The 14408-nt window shown below is 44.0% G+C and overlaps 1 long non-coding RNA gene and 1 pseudogene across 2 annotated transcripts; both read right to left on the bottom strand.

Moving 5' to 3' along the window:
* Positions 1 to 2583: 2583 nt before the first annotated feature.
* LOC144333291 (uncharacterized) lies at positions 2584 to 12459 on the bottom strand. Its single transcript, XR_013401835.1, has 2 exons — positions 12421 to 12459; positions 2584 to 3850 (listed from the first exon to the last, which is right to left on the bottom strand). It is a non-coding gene; the product is annotated as an uncharacterized LOC144333291 (long non-coding RNA).
* On the bottom strand, positions 11158 to 12272 carry LOC144333342 (uncharacterized; annotated as a pseudogene). The gene is made up of 2 exons (XR_013401922.1): positions 12237 to 12272; positions 11158 to 12183 (listed from the first exon to the last, which is right to left on the bottom strand). The product of XR_013401922.1 is annotated as an uncharacterized LOC144333342 (transcript).
* Positions 12460 to 14408: the final 1949 nt, after the last annotated feature.

Below are 14408 nucleotides of genomic sequence, written 5' to 3'. Positions count from 1 at the left end.
AAAATTGGCATCTTCTTGGCAACCCCACGACATCCAGCCACCGGTTCTCACCACCCCAGAGATGTCCATCCAGGGCAGATAGTGTCTTCAACCAAGCGCCACTGACCCAGAAGTACAGTAATTAGTACACTTTCACCAGAATCACCCACTCCTTCACCTTTACACCCAAGAAAAACATGTTTGCCAGGCAAATTAGATGTCCAGGAGGTGTAAGGAAACCCCAAGCGTGCTTTAAGCCTCAGACTTTTGAGACCGTTGAGGGCTGTGCGCACAAGAGCAAGGCTGCACCCGAAAGCTCTGCTCCTGCCGGACATCATGGACAGACCACATGGCTCAGCCACATGGACCCTTCCAGGACTTCATGAGAGGGACCTCCGTGGTACATGCAATGATGTGCACTTCGTTCAGCCTCGAACAGACCACGCCCTCGTTACAGGGTCGGTGGTCCATCTCCTGCCTCAGACCCCCACCTCACCGAGGGTCTGTGTCTGCATCTGAAATAACTTTGATGTTTTACCTGGGTACCAAAATGCAGCATCGCGATGTTTAAAGGTCTTTAAATATCAACACTCCGGGTGCAGTCCTTGTCACTTTAATGCAGTCACTCGATGCAGGCCTCACTCACAACTCTGAGGTAGCTCATACCTTCCCTACCTAACCAAGGAAGAAACGAAGGCATGGAAGGTGCAGCTCCTAAGGAGCAGATTAGGATTCAAACCAGTGATCTTCGTCACATGCTGACCTACCTCTCAGGCTGAGATAACGTTGAAAATTAACCAGGTAGAACAGCGTTCCATAAATCAGCTGGAAATGGTCCTTGTGGATGGGCCTGTGGTTACTCCCTGAAGAACAAGACCATTAGCCCAAAAATCCACCTGTGTCACACTCAAATGTTTACATATACAACTATTTTTAAAATAACCCAATCAAGCATGTTCACAGCCATTTAGAGCCATATAGATTGTCTGCTTCGCTGACAATCAACCCAAGACCTCTGTCGGCAAAGGCCACGGTGCCGGGTCCAGAGAAGGCGGGACAGAGACACAAGCAGACACAAGCAGGAACCTTTCCATCCCTGGGAGCCTCGCTCTGATCGGTCCGTGAGGACACGGTACAGACCGTGGGGCACAGGCAGACGGCAGGCCAGGAGAAGGGGCTGCATTGCCGGGAGGCAGTGCTTTGAGCTCTAATGGATGGAACACTGCTAACCAGTGAAGGTGGAGAGAGGGCACACGTCTGAGAGCATGTAGAGGCAGCAAAGCACAGCCAGCCTCGGGGAACCAGAAGCCACAGGGACATCAGGTTGGGTGCTGCTGTCTGCCGGCCACCGGCTGGGGGACTGTACTGGGCCTGGAGGGACATCCCTGACACTCCCCACCAGATGCCAGGGGCACCCCCAGCCCCAGGTGAGAACCACGGATCCCATGGTGAATGAGGCCAGCCTGTGGGAAGTGGGGCTGGGACAGCTCTGTACAGCTTAATAGGAAAGTTGGGTTCTATTTTGTGGGGTTTTGGTCACGCCGATGGCTAGTCACGGCTGTCCGTCAGGAAGTGATTTGAGGACAGACTAGAGAAGGGGCTGCCAAGACCAGCGGAGCATTCACTGCCTGGGTCCAAGGAAAAGGAAATAAAGGCTGGCGATGTCACAGTGGGGGGGAGCACAGAGCGAAGGAACTGGTAGAGACACAGGGCTGGCCCCGCACAGGGCTTTGAGCAGCTACCCGGGGGTCGTCCTATCAATTGTCCTCATGGCCCCAAGAGGCTGCTGTGAGGATCCATCTCCTGAGGACAGAACTGCTCCAGAGCCACACAGCGAGGATCCACAGAACCAAGATCCGGGCCAGCTCCAAAGAGGGTGAACTTGACCCCTCAGCCATGGTCCTAAGACAGGGATCGGAGCCCCCTGGACACACAGACACAGGAACTGCAGGAAGGGGAAACGGATGCCCCGGACCAGTGGCAGGACCCAGGGTTTCAGCCCTCCAGGGCCACTGGGACCAGCCACTGCACAGGTGGACACACGGTGCTTTAACCCGTGCTGGGGGAAGGAGCCCTCACTCTCAGGGTGGAGACCGCAGCTCGATCGGGCCAGCCTCCCTGCTGGGCACAGCCTGAGCCACACAGGATGCTGAGGTGCCCCAACGTTGGGGTGCTCAGAGCCACTCAGCTGAGATCGTGGTGCTTTCTGTAACCACCCTCGTTTCTTTATGGCATAGATCTGGACTCCATCCTTTGCAATGTGTGGGGTTCTAGGAAGAGGCTGGCCAGCCGGGGAAGTGTCCTGGGCTCTGTCCCAGTGATGACGAACTTGGCTCCCCACAAGGGCGGCCTGTTCACCACAGTGACCCCCGGGGACCACGCCCGCACCCACCTTGCTGAGGATAATTCACTTCTCATCCGTGAAAGAATAAAGCTAGACTAACTCAATTTCACACTCACTTCCAACTTTAACAACTTGTGTTAGGAAATCAAAGACAAGGACTCTGACCACGTCACAAACCCAGGAAGCAAAATCCGAGACTAACGGAATGATGCCACCTTCGGAGTTCCGAGCTTTACTAGTTGTTTTTCTTTTCTGGTCTGTTTTTCTCTTTTGGTTTAAATAATTAAAGACTCTCGTTGACAAGAAAAAAAATTCTCTATGAAACTAAAAAAAGTGGTTCTAATTAAACATTTAAACATTCTTCCATATGCTTTATAAACAGTTGAAATTACAGCTCTACTTAGTGTTAAGTACTTTAACCAAATGAAAGGTTAATTATACAGACTGGCAATTATAAAAAATAAGGCTACATATTCATGGTATCATGAATAATTAATAAGAACCGTTTGATTTCATTCAGACAAGGGATTCTGTGCTAATAGGCTCTCAGCTGTCTTGAAATAATGTTGAAATTTTAAAATTACTTTTGTACTTAAACATGTCCCCAAAGTGAAGCACAGCGGCTAACATCCATCATGGTGCCCTGCAGAGCGACCCACCCTACTATGGCCGACACCCTGATTCCCGAGGGCTGCATCCCGGGGCTGTACTAGTGCAGAGAATGTTCAGGAAACAGACCAGGTGGCAGGAGGGGGTCTTGTCCTCAAGGAACCTCATGAGTCTTGCTAGGGGGACAAACAGCGAGACAATGAAACCAGCAGCCACGGAATCCCGACAGCGATGCTCAGGCCTCGCCATGCATACCCCCTGGCTGGCACCTCCCTGAGACCCGTCTGGCACAGGCAGTGGCAGGTTCCGGCCCTTGGAGCGCAGGGATGGCAGCGCAGGGCCATCAAAGCGGGTGGCATGCCGACAGCGGCTTCTCCGCAAGAGCTCCTGGCTCTCGGGGAGCTGAGGGCTCCTCAATGGGAAATTCTGGCTGAGCTCCAGGGGAAAGCGGGTGGGAGGCCTGTCTCCTCTGCCCCCATCTCCTCTGCCCCAACCCTGGAAGAGGGTCAGATATCAATGCTAACTCTTGTGCTGACTCAATTAATTCAAACAATTCAGAAAACAAACTTGCTTTAAGTATTAATTTCCTAAAAAGAACTAACATGAGTTCAAATAATTCACATAATTAAAATGATTTTAATTGTTAATTTAATTAAAACATCTCCATTTTCACAGCATCATGTACCTTGGTACTTTCTCCTTATTGCATTTCCCATCTTCCAGGGCAAGTTTCCTTCCACCCAGGGCAGCAGCGACTCTGGTGTCTCGGGTATTCCCAGGCTTCCGTCAGCCCCTGGGGGGCTTACAGTTCTGCAGCGGTCTCCATCCTCATTAATCTGCATAAGAACATCCGTCCGCAGGGATGTCCTGTGGCCCCGTGGCCACATCTGACGCGCAGCTAAACGCTGGGCGTGTCGCCTGGTGCGAGCAGATGACACAACTGTGGGCAAGGTAGCACCTCTGGGCGCCGACACTCTCGATGAGTTTTTTACAAGACCATTCTTTAATGGGTGAACCCTGACAGGAAACACTAAACATTGTTTTTAACTATTTTTATATCGAGACAAATCTTTGTCAAACGTTCACTCAATGTTAAATGTCACTTCTCCAGCCAACTCCTTTAAGAATACCTAAAACTTAAGACTGGAATGACGCTTTCAAACACATACTCTACTCATGTATTCCCGGGAGCAGAGAGCAGCTTAATGTTTTCACGATACACAGGCATGAAGTTTGGCGAAGGCATTTTAATATTTTTACCTGAATATTTTAATTAAATCAAAAGATCATTTTCACTCTAATACTCTACTTAGAATGTAATTTTCCATTAAATAAACAATCAATGTTCAGTAACCCACGTGCTGATAAACCTTTGAAAACTTTAGAAAGTATTAAGTATAATCAAAGATTACCTTTAATTTTCGAGCTGGTAAGAGCCTGTGTCAGGGAACAGAGTTGAGATTGAAGAGATAAAAGCACGATTATTTTCTTAAAGAAAAGCGAAATTCGTAAAAGAGACCACGTGATTATATAAAGAAACACAGAATCCGTTTTCAGAAATGGCAAACATTGACCACAGAACACCAGCGTTGCCCGTGATGAGAGAAACAGTTAAAAGGAAGAATTCACGGTGGCCCAGCATAGATCAGGTGTGGGAGGACAGAGAGGTGATGAAATGCTCCTCCTTCTAACTTTCCAGAAAGGCACAAATGGCCAGCACTGTAACTGAGGACCACGCAGGCACCAGTGTGAACTCAGACTCCATGGCCAGCACTGTAACTGGAGACCACATGGGCAACGGTGTGAACTCAGACCCCACGGCCCACACCGTAACTGGAGACCACATGGGCACCAGTGTGAACTCAGACCCGACGGCACCTGCCTGGGCTACTCCAGCCAGCACCAGAACCTGTTCTGCAGCTGAACTGGAAGCTGATTCTGGAAGGAACTGAGGAGCTTGAGGACGAGATCCTTGTACCTCAAAAGGGATCAATTTTTTAATGATTTATCCTCTGGTAAAGGGCAGAGGCTGGAGATCGAGTTGATAACAATTATGCCTACTAGATGAACACTTTGTAAAAATCCCTGAATGGTGGGATTCAAAGAGCTTCTGCATGAGTGAAGAGCCATCCACATGCTGAAAGAATGGTACATGCCAACTGCTTGGAGACAGACCTCCTAAAACTAAGACCCTTCCAAAACTTGCTGTATGTAACTCTTTAGCTGGCTGTTCATTTGTAATATTTAAAATGTCCTTTGTAATAAATCAGCTAAGCAAACTGTTTTCCTGGGTTCTGTGAGCTGCTAAACCCTAGCAAATCTAACATAAAAAGGAGTTCTTGCCGGGCATGGTGGCTCATGTCTATAATCCCAGCACTTTGGGAGGCCAAGGCGGGAGGATCACCTGAGGTCAGAAGTTCAAAATCAGCCTGGCCAACATGGTGAAACCCCCTCTCTACTAAAAATATAAAAGTTAGCTGGGCGTGGTGGTAGGCACCTGTAATCCCAGCTATTTGGGAAGCTGAGGTACAAGAATCGCTTGAAACTGGGAGGTGGAGGGTGCAGCGAGCCGAGATCACACCACTGCACTCCAGTCTGGGTGACAGAGCAAGAGTCTGCCTTGCGGGGGGTGGCGGGGAAGGAGTTCTTAGGAACCTCCAATTTTTAGCAAAGTCAGACAGAGGTTCTTCACTTTTTAAAAGATTCTTTTTCTTTTTGCTCTTCTGATTGAATAATTTCAAATAATCGGTCTTTGAGTTCACTGGTTATTCCTTCTGCTTGATCAAGTCAGCTCTTGAAACCCTGTATTGATCTAGTTCAGTTACTGTGTTCTTCAGCCCCAGAATCTACATTTCTTTTATTATGGTTTCTCTTTGTTGATATACTCATGTTGTTCATGTATTCTTTTCCAGATTTTACTTGTCTATCAGTGTTGTCTCACAGCTCATTGAGCTCCTTTAAGGCAATTTATCTTTAATTCTTATCAGGAAATTCAGAAACCTCCATTTCTTTTTCTTTCTTTTTTTTTTTTTTTTTTTTTTTTTTTTTAGCGGAGTTTCACTCTTGTTGTCCAGGCTGTAGTGCAATAGCACAATACCAGCTCTCTGCAACCTCCATCTCCTGGTTCAAGCAATTCTCCTGCTTCAGCCTCCTGAGTAGCTGGGATTACAGGTGCCCATCACCATGCCCAGCTAATTTTTTTTTCTTGTATTTTTAGTGGAGCTGGGGTTTCACCATGTTGGCAAAGCTGATTTTGAACTCCTGGCCTCAAGTGATCTGCCTACCTCGTCCTCCCAATGTGCTTTGATTACAAGTGTGAGCCACTGCACCCAGCCAAAAACCTGTATTTCTTTATGGTCAATTATTGTAGATTTATTTTGTTCCTTCAGTAGGGTCACATCTCCTTGATTTTTCAAGGTTGTTCAATATCTCCCAGTCTCACAGAGCTGTGCCAGTTGCCATAAGACACCCTGTATTTCTCCTTAGAGCTGTGCAATGATAGCCTGGGATGCTAAATGCATACTTCATTACTCTCCTTTCCTCCACTAGTCTCACATATTCCTCTGGGGGAGAAGTCTAAGGGGTCTGTGCCTTCTACCAGTCTCACAGAACCATGGGGGTCACCATAAACCTCCATACAAGCCTCCTCAAAATTCTCTACCTTGGCTTAGGAGTATGGGAGTCACGCTACAGACAATGGAGGCATAAGAAAGACATCAAAGACCCCTGTGAGCTTCTAAATCTCTACAGGCATCAGTAAAGATGGGTGCTAGACTGTGAGGCATGCCCATCCTCATGGGCAATCTCAGGATTCTCTAAGTCCTCCAAGGAGCCCAGCAATGGCTTATGTGGGCCTGGGCCACCCTTGCCAGCAGGGAGTAGTACTAAGGATGAGATCCACCAATGGCCACTGCTGAGTTATGCCAAATGAGATGTCCAGACCTCACAGTGCCTAGGAGGACAGATGGCAGAAGCTCAGCCAGGCCACGGAGATTAAAACAGTGCTAGGGGCTTAATGTATGTTTTTAGTGGGTCTGCTACATGTCGAGTTTGGATCTGGAGTCCAGCCTATAATCCTAGGAAAAATTAAACACCAAATATGATATTCAAAAAAGTTTATGTGGCTAAAAACATATGTTGGAAATACACATGACTAGAAACGTCTGGATTCAAAGAGAAATTGCTAATTCCATAAATATGATAGAGGAATTTAATAACAAGATCACACTTACATAAATAATAAATATCAACTCTATATTTATCTGAGTTGTAAAGACTTTTTTTCCCCATCTCAGTACACTAGTGGGTATATGTCATCAGTAAAATCAAAGGAGTATTCCAATTACATTCATGATATTAGTAAGTCTGATAAATAAAAGTAGCCAGAACCATAGAATTGGGGCTACAGCTGTGATCTTCAAGGAAAGTAAAACTTTAAAAACACTCATAAACCAAGATAAAGAAAAATAAAACAGTAGTTACTTGACTTTCCAAATTGTTACAAATGCAGTACATAATAATAAAAGTTAAAAAGTTAAAAGAATTTAATAAATAATAAAATAATGTAATGAATGAACAGATTTGACAGAAATCAATAGTTTAAAAGTTTTGAGAGCAAGATCATGAAACCAAAAAGACTCATGGTGGAAAGAAAAAACACAGGTAAATAAAAGAGACTGTATTTATTTAAAAGTAGTAATTCAAAATCTAAGAAATCAGAACAACTGTATTCTAACATGAATACATGATACATTGATTAATTTCCATGAAAATAGAGTTAAAACTTTCCCTCAGTAATCAGCAGAAAAAATCTGATTAGCTAATTTTAATGTTTAAGTTATACATCAGAGTTCATGTCAAATCACTTCTACCTCGTTTGTAATGTAAATGCTTTTGAAGGAGAAAAATAAGCCTGTCCTCATTAGTTTATTATGCTAATCAAAATGAACATAAATGCAACAATAACTAGAATTTTAACCAACAATTTTCATTAATTATATTTGCAAAAATCATTAATACACTTTTAGCCATTTGGCTATTTATTTTGGTCACCTGGCCATCACTGGTATGGTTAAATAATACCAGAGCATTGTAAAGTGGAGTTAATTGCAATAATAAAAGGATAATTCCATACTAGAAAACGTATTACTTTCACATATTAATTTTAAAGATTAAAAACAATCACATCAACTGACGTTTGAAAAAACACTTTCAAATAATTTAAATCTTTAAAAATAATTTAAAATCTTTAAAAATCATATCGAATTGTGAGGACTAATTATTCTTAATCAATAAAATCTAAACTATATATTGAAGAGTTAACAAAAGAACCATTTCCACTTAAGGTAAGGCTGGAATAAGGAGGCTGGCTGGGGCTGATGCCATTCACCACTGCACATGATGCCTGAGGTGGGACCAAAACAAGACGGAAAAGGAGAGGGACTACAAAAATGGAGTCAAAGACATGAGACTGTAGTTATTCTCAGATGATGTGACTGTAAACTTGAAAAAGTAGAATCCATTCTAATTATCAATACTAATAAGAACATTTAAAAAGTGGGCAAAACTATTCTGAATAAGCTGAAATCAGTATTTCCTGTTTAGTAACATTAATCTTTAAACAAAGCAAACACACAAAATCAGTCTCTATTTACAATAGCAAAATATTATGAGGAACATTTGAAATAAATTTGTAGGCCCATGTAAAGAAATTTTAAAACTTAATGAGGACATTAAAATGACATGAATATAGCCTGAAAATAATATTATTAAATTGGAGGACACAGTGACATAAAACCCCGGTGACTGCAAACTCAGGGCAAGCTAGACTTAAAAGTCACATGTAGTCTTTCACATGTAAAAAATGAGAATTAGTCTAAAAGCCAATTTTGTCTAAATTTTGATTTTTGGTGAGGATATAGTCAAAATAGTTGTGAAAAGAAAAAAATAAAGATGTCAAATTTCATGTAAATCTATGTTAGTTGGAAATTTAAAATAAGTCATGTAAATATTCATAATATTAAACAATATCATAAGTGGACTCAATAAAACATAATATTTTATCATATAAAATAGGTCCTGCCTTCCTGAGGAAAACATAAAGTCAAACGGCATGAAGGAAGGATTTTGGTTTCGCTACAGAAACATAATAAGACACCTAAGTGTGTATTTGTGTGTGTGTACATACAATTAAACTACAAAATATAAAATAGCATCTAAAATACATCAAAAATGAGTCACGCAGAAAAATTCATTTTACACATACATCTATAAAATAATAAAATGTATTCAGCCTCACAATTACTTTGTGAACTGGAAATAATAATGAATTGTCATTTTATCCAAATCTACAAAAAATATACATACAGTATCAAGTTCTGGTTAAAGTAGTAGATGAACTTTATGTGGTAGTTAAGAGTATCTACAGTTTGTGGGCTGCATCTTGCTATATTACAATATAAAATGTACCATTTATTTACTCTGCGATCAAACCCCCAAGTTACCCAAGTGGAGGAACCCTCAGACATTTGCAGATAAGTCAGTGTGCTAGTAAGCAGCATTCTTTACAAATCTATGAACATCAAGGTCTCCTTGGAACAGACGTGCTGTGAACAATTTCTAAAATAACCTCCTGTTAGACACTTACGTTGATTCCATTCTTAAAGCAATTACTGAATAAACAAACTCCATCGTGTGGATGAAATGCTACTTTAATTTGTCATAGCTATCATTTTCTAAAGTCTTCCTTCTAATCCAAATCATTAATATTTTGAGGCTAGATCAATACTGATTCATTGTTTTAAGCTTCAAATGCATTATACAATTGGGCAGAACAAATTTCCTCTCATTAATCTTCTTTTCCAGGATTTGTCAGGTATTCCCAACATTAATTCACTACTAATATGCACAGTGTTTCTAATCATGGTCAACAAGATCTGACAGTGCATCATCCCTAAACGATCCATACTTGCCTCACTGACATTATGTGGCCCACTTCCACACCATGTCTGGGTGTGAAGGCCTTCCCATATGATCCCCCGAATGGAACTTCACAAGTTAGAAATCACTGGGTCACAGTGTGATACTGTGAAGATGGGATGAAGTTAAGGGAAGGCTATGAGTGAGTTAGGAAATGTGTTAGGCAGGGTCAGATATTACGAAATCCTAAAAACAACATTTAAGGAGGGAGATGACAAAACAATCAGTGAATAATATGACTTTTTCCAGTGAAAATGTCATATCTAATTGTTCTCCATTTTTCTTCTCTGAGCTTCTTTCTAAGGCAAGATGTGTCTTGAGAAGTCCCTGCTGAATGTTAGGAACATGCATTTCAGGACTTCCCATCGACATACCCTCTTTCTTTACCACAACCACATATATGGGGGCATAACTCAACATGTGAAAAAGACAGTCTTCTGCTTTTCACTGAACCTCCAGGAATTCGGGACAATAAACTTCTACCTGGAGACCAACAGGTGAGTTTTTCTGCCCCTTCCTTCATAACACCCTTCTTCCCTAGTAAAGTCCACACACATCCTTACATGGCAGCTGTGGGTATATGAACTGGTCTGATCCCTTTTAGTCACAGAGCCTGAAGTATCTGCTAGTACCTGCTGAACACAGTGTCATGGGTGTGAATGGGCAATGCTTTTTCTTTCTCTGGTTCCTGCTGAAGTCTCTGCTAGTACCTGCTGAGCACAGGGTCATGGGTGAGAATGGGCAATGCTTTTTCTTTCTCCGGTTCCTGAGCTTCCCAAGCTCTCTCTCACTTCTGGATCCTGAATACCCAAATCTTATTGCCCTTTCTCCTCCAAGCTTCCTTCCCGGAACCAACAGCTCCTCCTCATTAGAAAGACACCTTTGTTCTGTGCTTACTTTAAAAAGTCTTGCTCTTTCCCTATCCACTGCCTTATGTCACTATGTGTATGTCTTGGGGCAGGTGGAAAGGTGAACAGAAGCCAGTAGACAGTAACCAGCACCAGCTTAACAGGAATGACATGATCTGGATGCGACAGTGGCAGTTTTCCCTTAACATCCCTGCCCCCTAAAGATTTGAGATCAAATTTCACACTCTTAAGTAACAGCAATTTGTCTTTCACGGTTTTAATCATATTGACTAAAAGCATTTGTCTTTTCCAGAACATCACATTAAGTCATCCAAAAATATAAAAATTAAAAAGATGTAATTATTGGCAATAAAAAACGTAAAAGGTGAGCTTTCGAAATATCTTTGAGCAATTTATTCATTATGAACACATGGAATCTGTTGGAACAAAGTTCTAGGACAATTCAGCCCATCCTTCAATAATTGCAGAAAACAGCACAAAGAAAACTTGATATTTATACTTAGTTGGAAATTTTATCCTACAGTCATTAAATACAGAGATCATATAAAGGAATAGAGGAAGATGTTGAAAACTAAACTAACTCAAATCATCAATATTCTTACAAAGTGCACACTGAATTAATGTAAAAGTATTTACCAAACAAAAAGTATTTTCAATACATAATTAAGACTGAAAAGTATTGAGGCCTCATAAACTGAACCTGATACAACAAATTTCAAAGGGAAACTAATTTGGAAATCAGAAAATCATCTAAGGAATTTGAGAATTAGGCTTCTGTTGTCCCCTCTGCTACTGACAGTCAGGGCCCCCTCACTGTATTCTGTCCTCCACATCTCTGCTGATTGCCGTTTTGTCTATTTCAATTTACCCCACTACTACTTGCTCAGGTCACTCTCCTTCATTCTCAGTGTTTGTTCAAATTCCTCACACCCATCCACTTCCCATCTAAATTTCCCTCCCCTTTTGTCCCTCGCTGGCCCTACCTCCCTCTTCTCTTGTTTTCTCCTCACGATCCTGCCCCACCTCGACATCCACAGCGATACAGTGAAGAAGCCCCTGCCAAGGAAGAGCCCACTTCTCAGTGGGGCACCGGGAAGGTCACCGCTAGTGGGAGGTGACTGTCAGAAGGACGCGGGCTGTCACAGGATTGGGCAGGTCCCTTACCCCAGGCCCGGACTCAGCTTCCTGTCTGAAGCGGTCACCCCGAAGCGGGGGGTTTGCGGAGACGTAGGGCCTGGCGGAGGGAAGGATGGGGAGACATCTCAGGGAGGACTGGCGTCTGCCAAATCCCAGGGCTGCCCTGAGCTGCCAAGAGGGGCAAGGGTGGGGACGACGGGAGACAAGCCATGTGCCGAATGGGGACCCGACGCGGCGCGCGATAGGATGGGCGGACGGTGAAGAGAACTACGGTAGAAGGGCTGGACGGGGCGACCTCAGTGACGGAACCGGACACAGACGCAGATCTGGCAGCTGAGCGACAGGCTTCGGAGCATTTCAGGGCGTCGCGGGGCTCCCCGCCTACAGTGGGGCTGTTGCCGAGCCTGTGACGTCCGCGGAGACCCACAGACCCCGGGTATGGAGGATGGCGCAGGAAGGGGACTGCGTGGCTGGGTTTGGCCACAAAAAGCGGAGGGCACTCACCCGAGCGGACCTTGGCTCCGGAGAATCCGTTTCCGGGTCAACAAAAAACGCCGCGCGAAGGGCGGGGCCAGTACGTGCCGGGCGGGGAGGGGTGAGGCAGACAAAAAGGCGGGGCCGGGCCGGGGCGGGGTCTCGGGCCGAGGCAGGGCGCATTCTGAGCTCCCGCACGCGCTGCTTGCTTTTCCGACCCTGCCAGTTTTTCCCCTGGGCTGAAAGCGTGTGTCTGCGTCCGGTTCTGTTTGAGTGCGTTCAGTGCACCGTGGGGTCGCGCTGCTTCCAACTTCCTGTTAGGTATGAGGCGCGTGAGCCTCTTGTGCCGGGGGCGGTGCTGCTGCCTAGTCGGCGCCCGGCGGGGACGCGAGTCCGTACGTGCCGGCGGGAGCGAGAGGCGGGTAGGCACCCTCGCGATCCCGCACTCCGCCTCTGGGTAGCAGCCTCCCCGGCCCCACACGTTGTGACGCGCGCTCGGGCTCCGCGTTAGCGTGGAGTCAGAGGCGTAGCAGTCGTCGGGCCCAGGGCCGGAGGGGCCTGGACCGGGCAGGGTCTTGCCCTGGACACCGCGCCGGCCGCTGCTCCGCACGGGTTCATTGCGTTCCTATTTTCAACCTGTCCTGCACCGCATCTGAGATGATTTATAAATTCGGTACCTTTGGGACAGGCGTGGATGATCTCCCATAATTTGCTTCCGTTATTAATTTCTAAATGTATTGTAATACCACTATCTAAAAGTATTTTTTATTTGAAATATATTTTTATATATATACATGCCTATATTTATTTCTGAAACTTGTTTCCAGTACGTATAATGAGGCTTGTAAAGTGGATACTGTTCAGGAGATAGGTGGATTTTGCTTTTAAGTAGTAAAGACTTAGTTGGTGACTATTACTGGGGCTATTTGATAAAGATGTCTTTTTTTTTTTAATGAACATTAAAAGCAGTAAGATTGGATTTCTGGATTTCATTATCTTGATTTATATCTTAATTTGTGAAAAATGTAAGTTAACTCATTTTTATTTCCTTTGCAGAATCTGAAGTTTGTGCTACCGATGATTATTTCCAAAAAAGGCACACTTCTGGTTTTCCCAGAACTAATGCTATCTTTTCCATCTTTTGAGTTTACTTGATATTAATGTTTTACCTCAAATCATGTTACATTTTGGAAGAAAACTTTCTCTTAGCCAATGGAACATAAACCACCCTGGAGTTCATATAAAGGAGGCATTAAATGCCTCTGACAGTGTCATGTGTTAAAACTCATGACCAAACCCAAGGTCACATAGTTTTCTGTGTTTTATTCTAGAATTTGTATAGTTTTGTCACCGGAAAAGGGATCTTGTCCCAGACCCCAAGAATGGGTTTTTCGATCTCACATTGGAAAGAATTTATGGCGAATCACAGAGTATAGTGAAGTTAAGGTAGTTTATTAGCGACTACTCAACTACATAGCAGGGCGTCCTCAGAAAGCAAGAGGAGGAATGCACCTGTTTTAAAAAAATTATTTTTTGAGGCGGAGTTTCACTCCTGTCACAATGGCATGATCTCGGCTCACTGCAGCCTCTGCTTCCTTGGTTCAAGGTTTCTCCTGCCTTAGCCTCCCAAGTAGCTGGGATTACAGGCGCGTGCCAACACATCCGGCTAATTTTTTGTATTTTTGGTAGAAACTGGGTTTCACATGTTGGTCAGGCTGGTCTGGAACTCCTGGTCTCAAGTGATCTTCCCGCGTCAGCCTCCCAAAGTGCTGGGATAACAGGCATGTGCCACCGCGCCCGGGCTTAATGTTTGTTTATATAGATTATTATAAATAGTGTTGTCTTTTATAAAGGCTTGTGATCAGTTTGTGACAGGCTATTAATATTGTTACTTGTCTATGTTACTGTGGATTTTAACAAGAATTTATGAGTGTATTATTACCTTTAAAGTAAAACTTATTTTTAAACTAAGAATGCTTTTTTGTTCTTAAAGTCCTGGTACATTTTTATAAGTTTTA

Source organism: Macaca mulatta, chromosome 12, assembly GCF_049350105.2.
Source record: "Macaca mulatta isolate MMU2019108-1 chromosome 12, T2T-MMU8v2.0, whole genome shotgun sequence".
In the NCBI taxonomy this organism is placed as follows: domain Eukaryota; kingdom Metazoa; phylum Chordata; class Mammalia; order Primates; family Cercopithecidae; genus Macaca; species Macaca mulatta.
The sequence above is the reverse complement of the archived record's forward strand: the minus strand, read 5'-3'. Positions and strand labels throughout refer to the sequence as shown.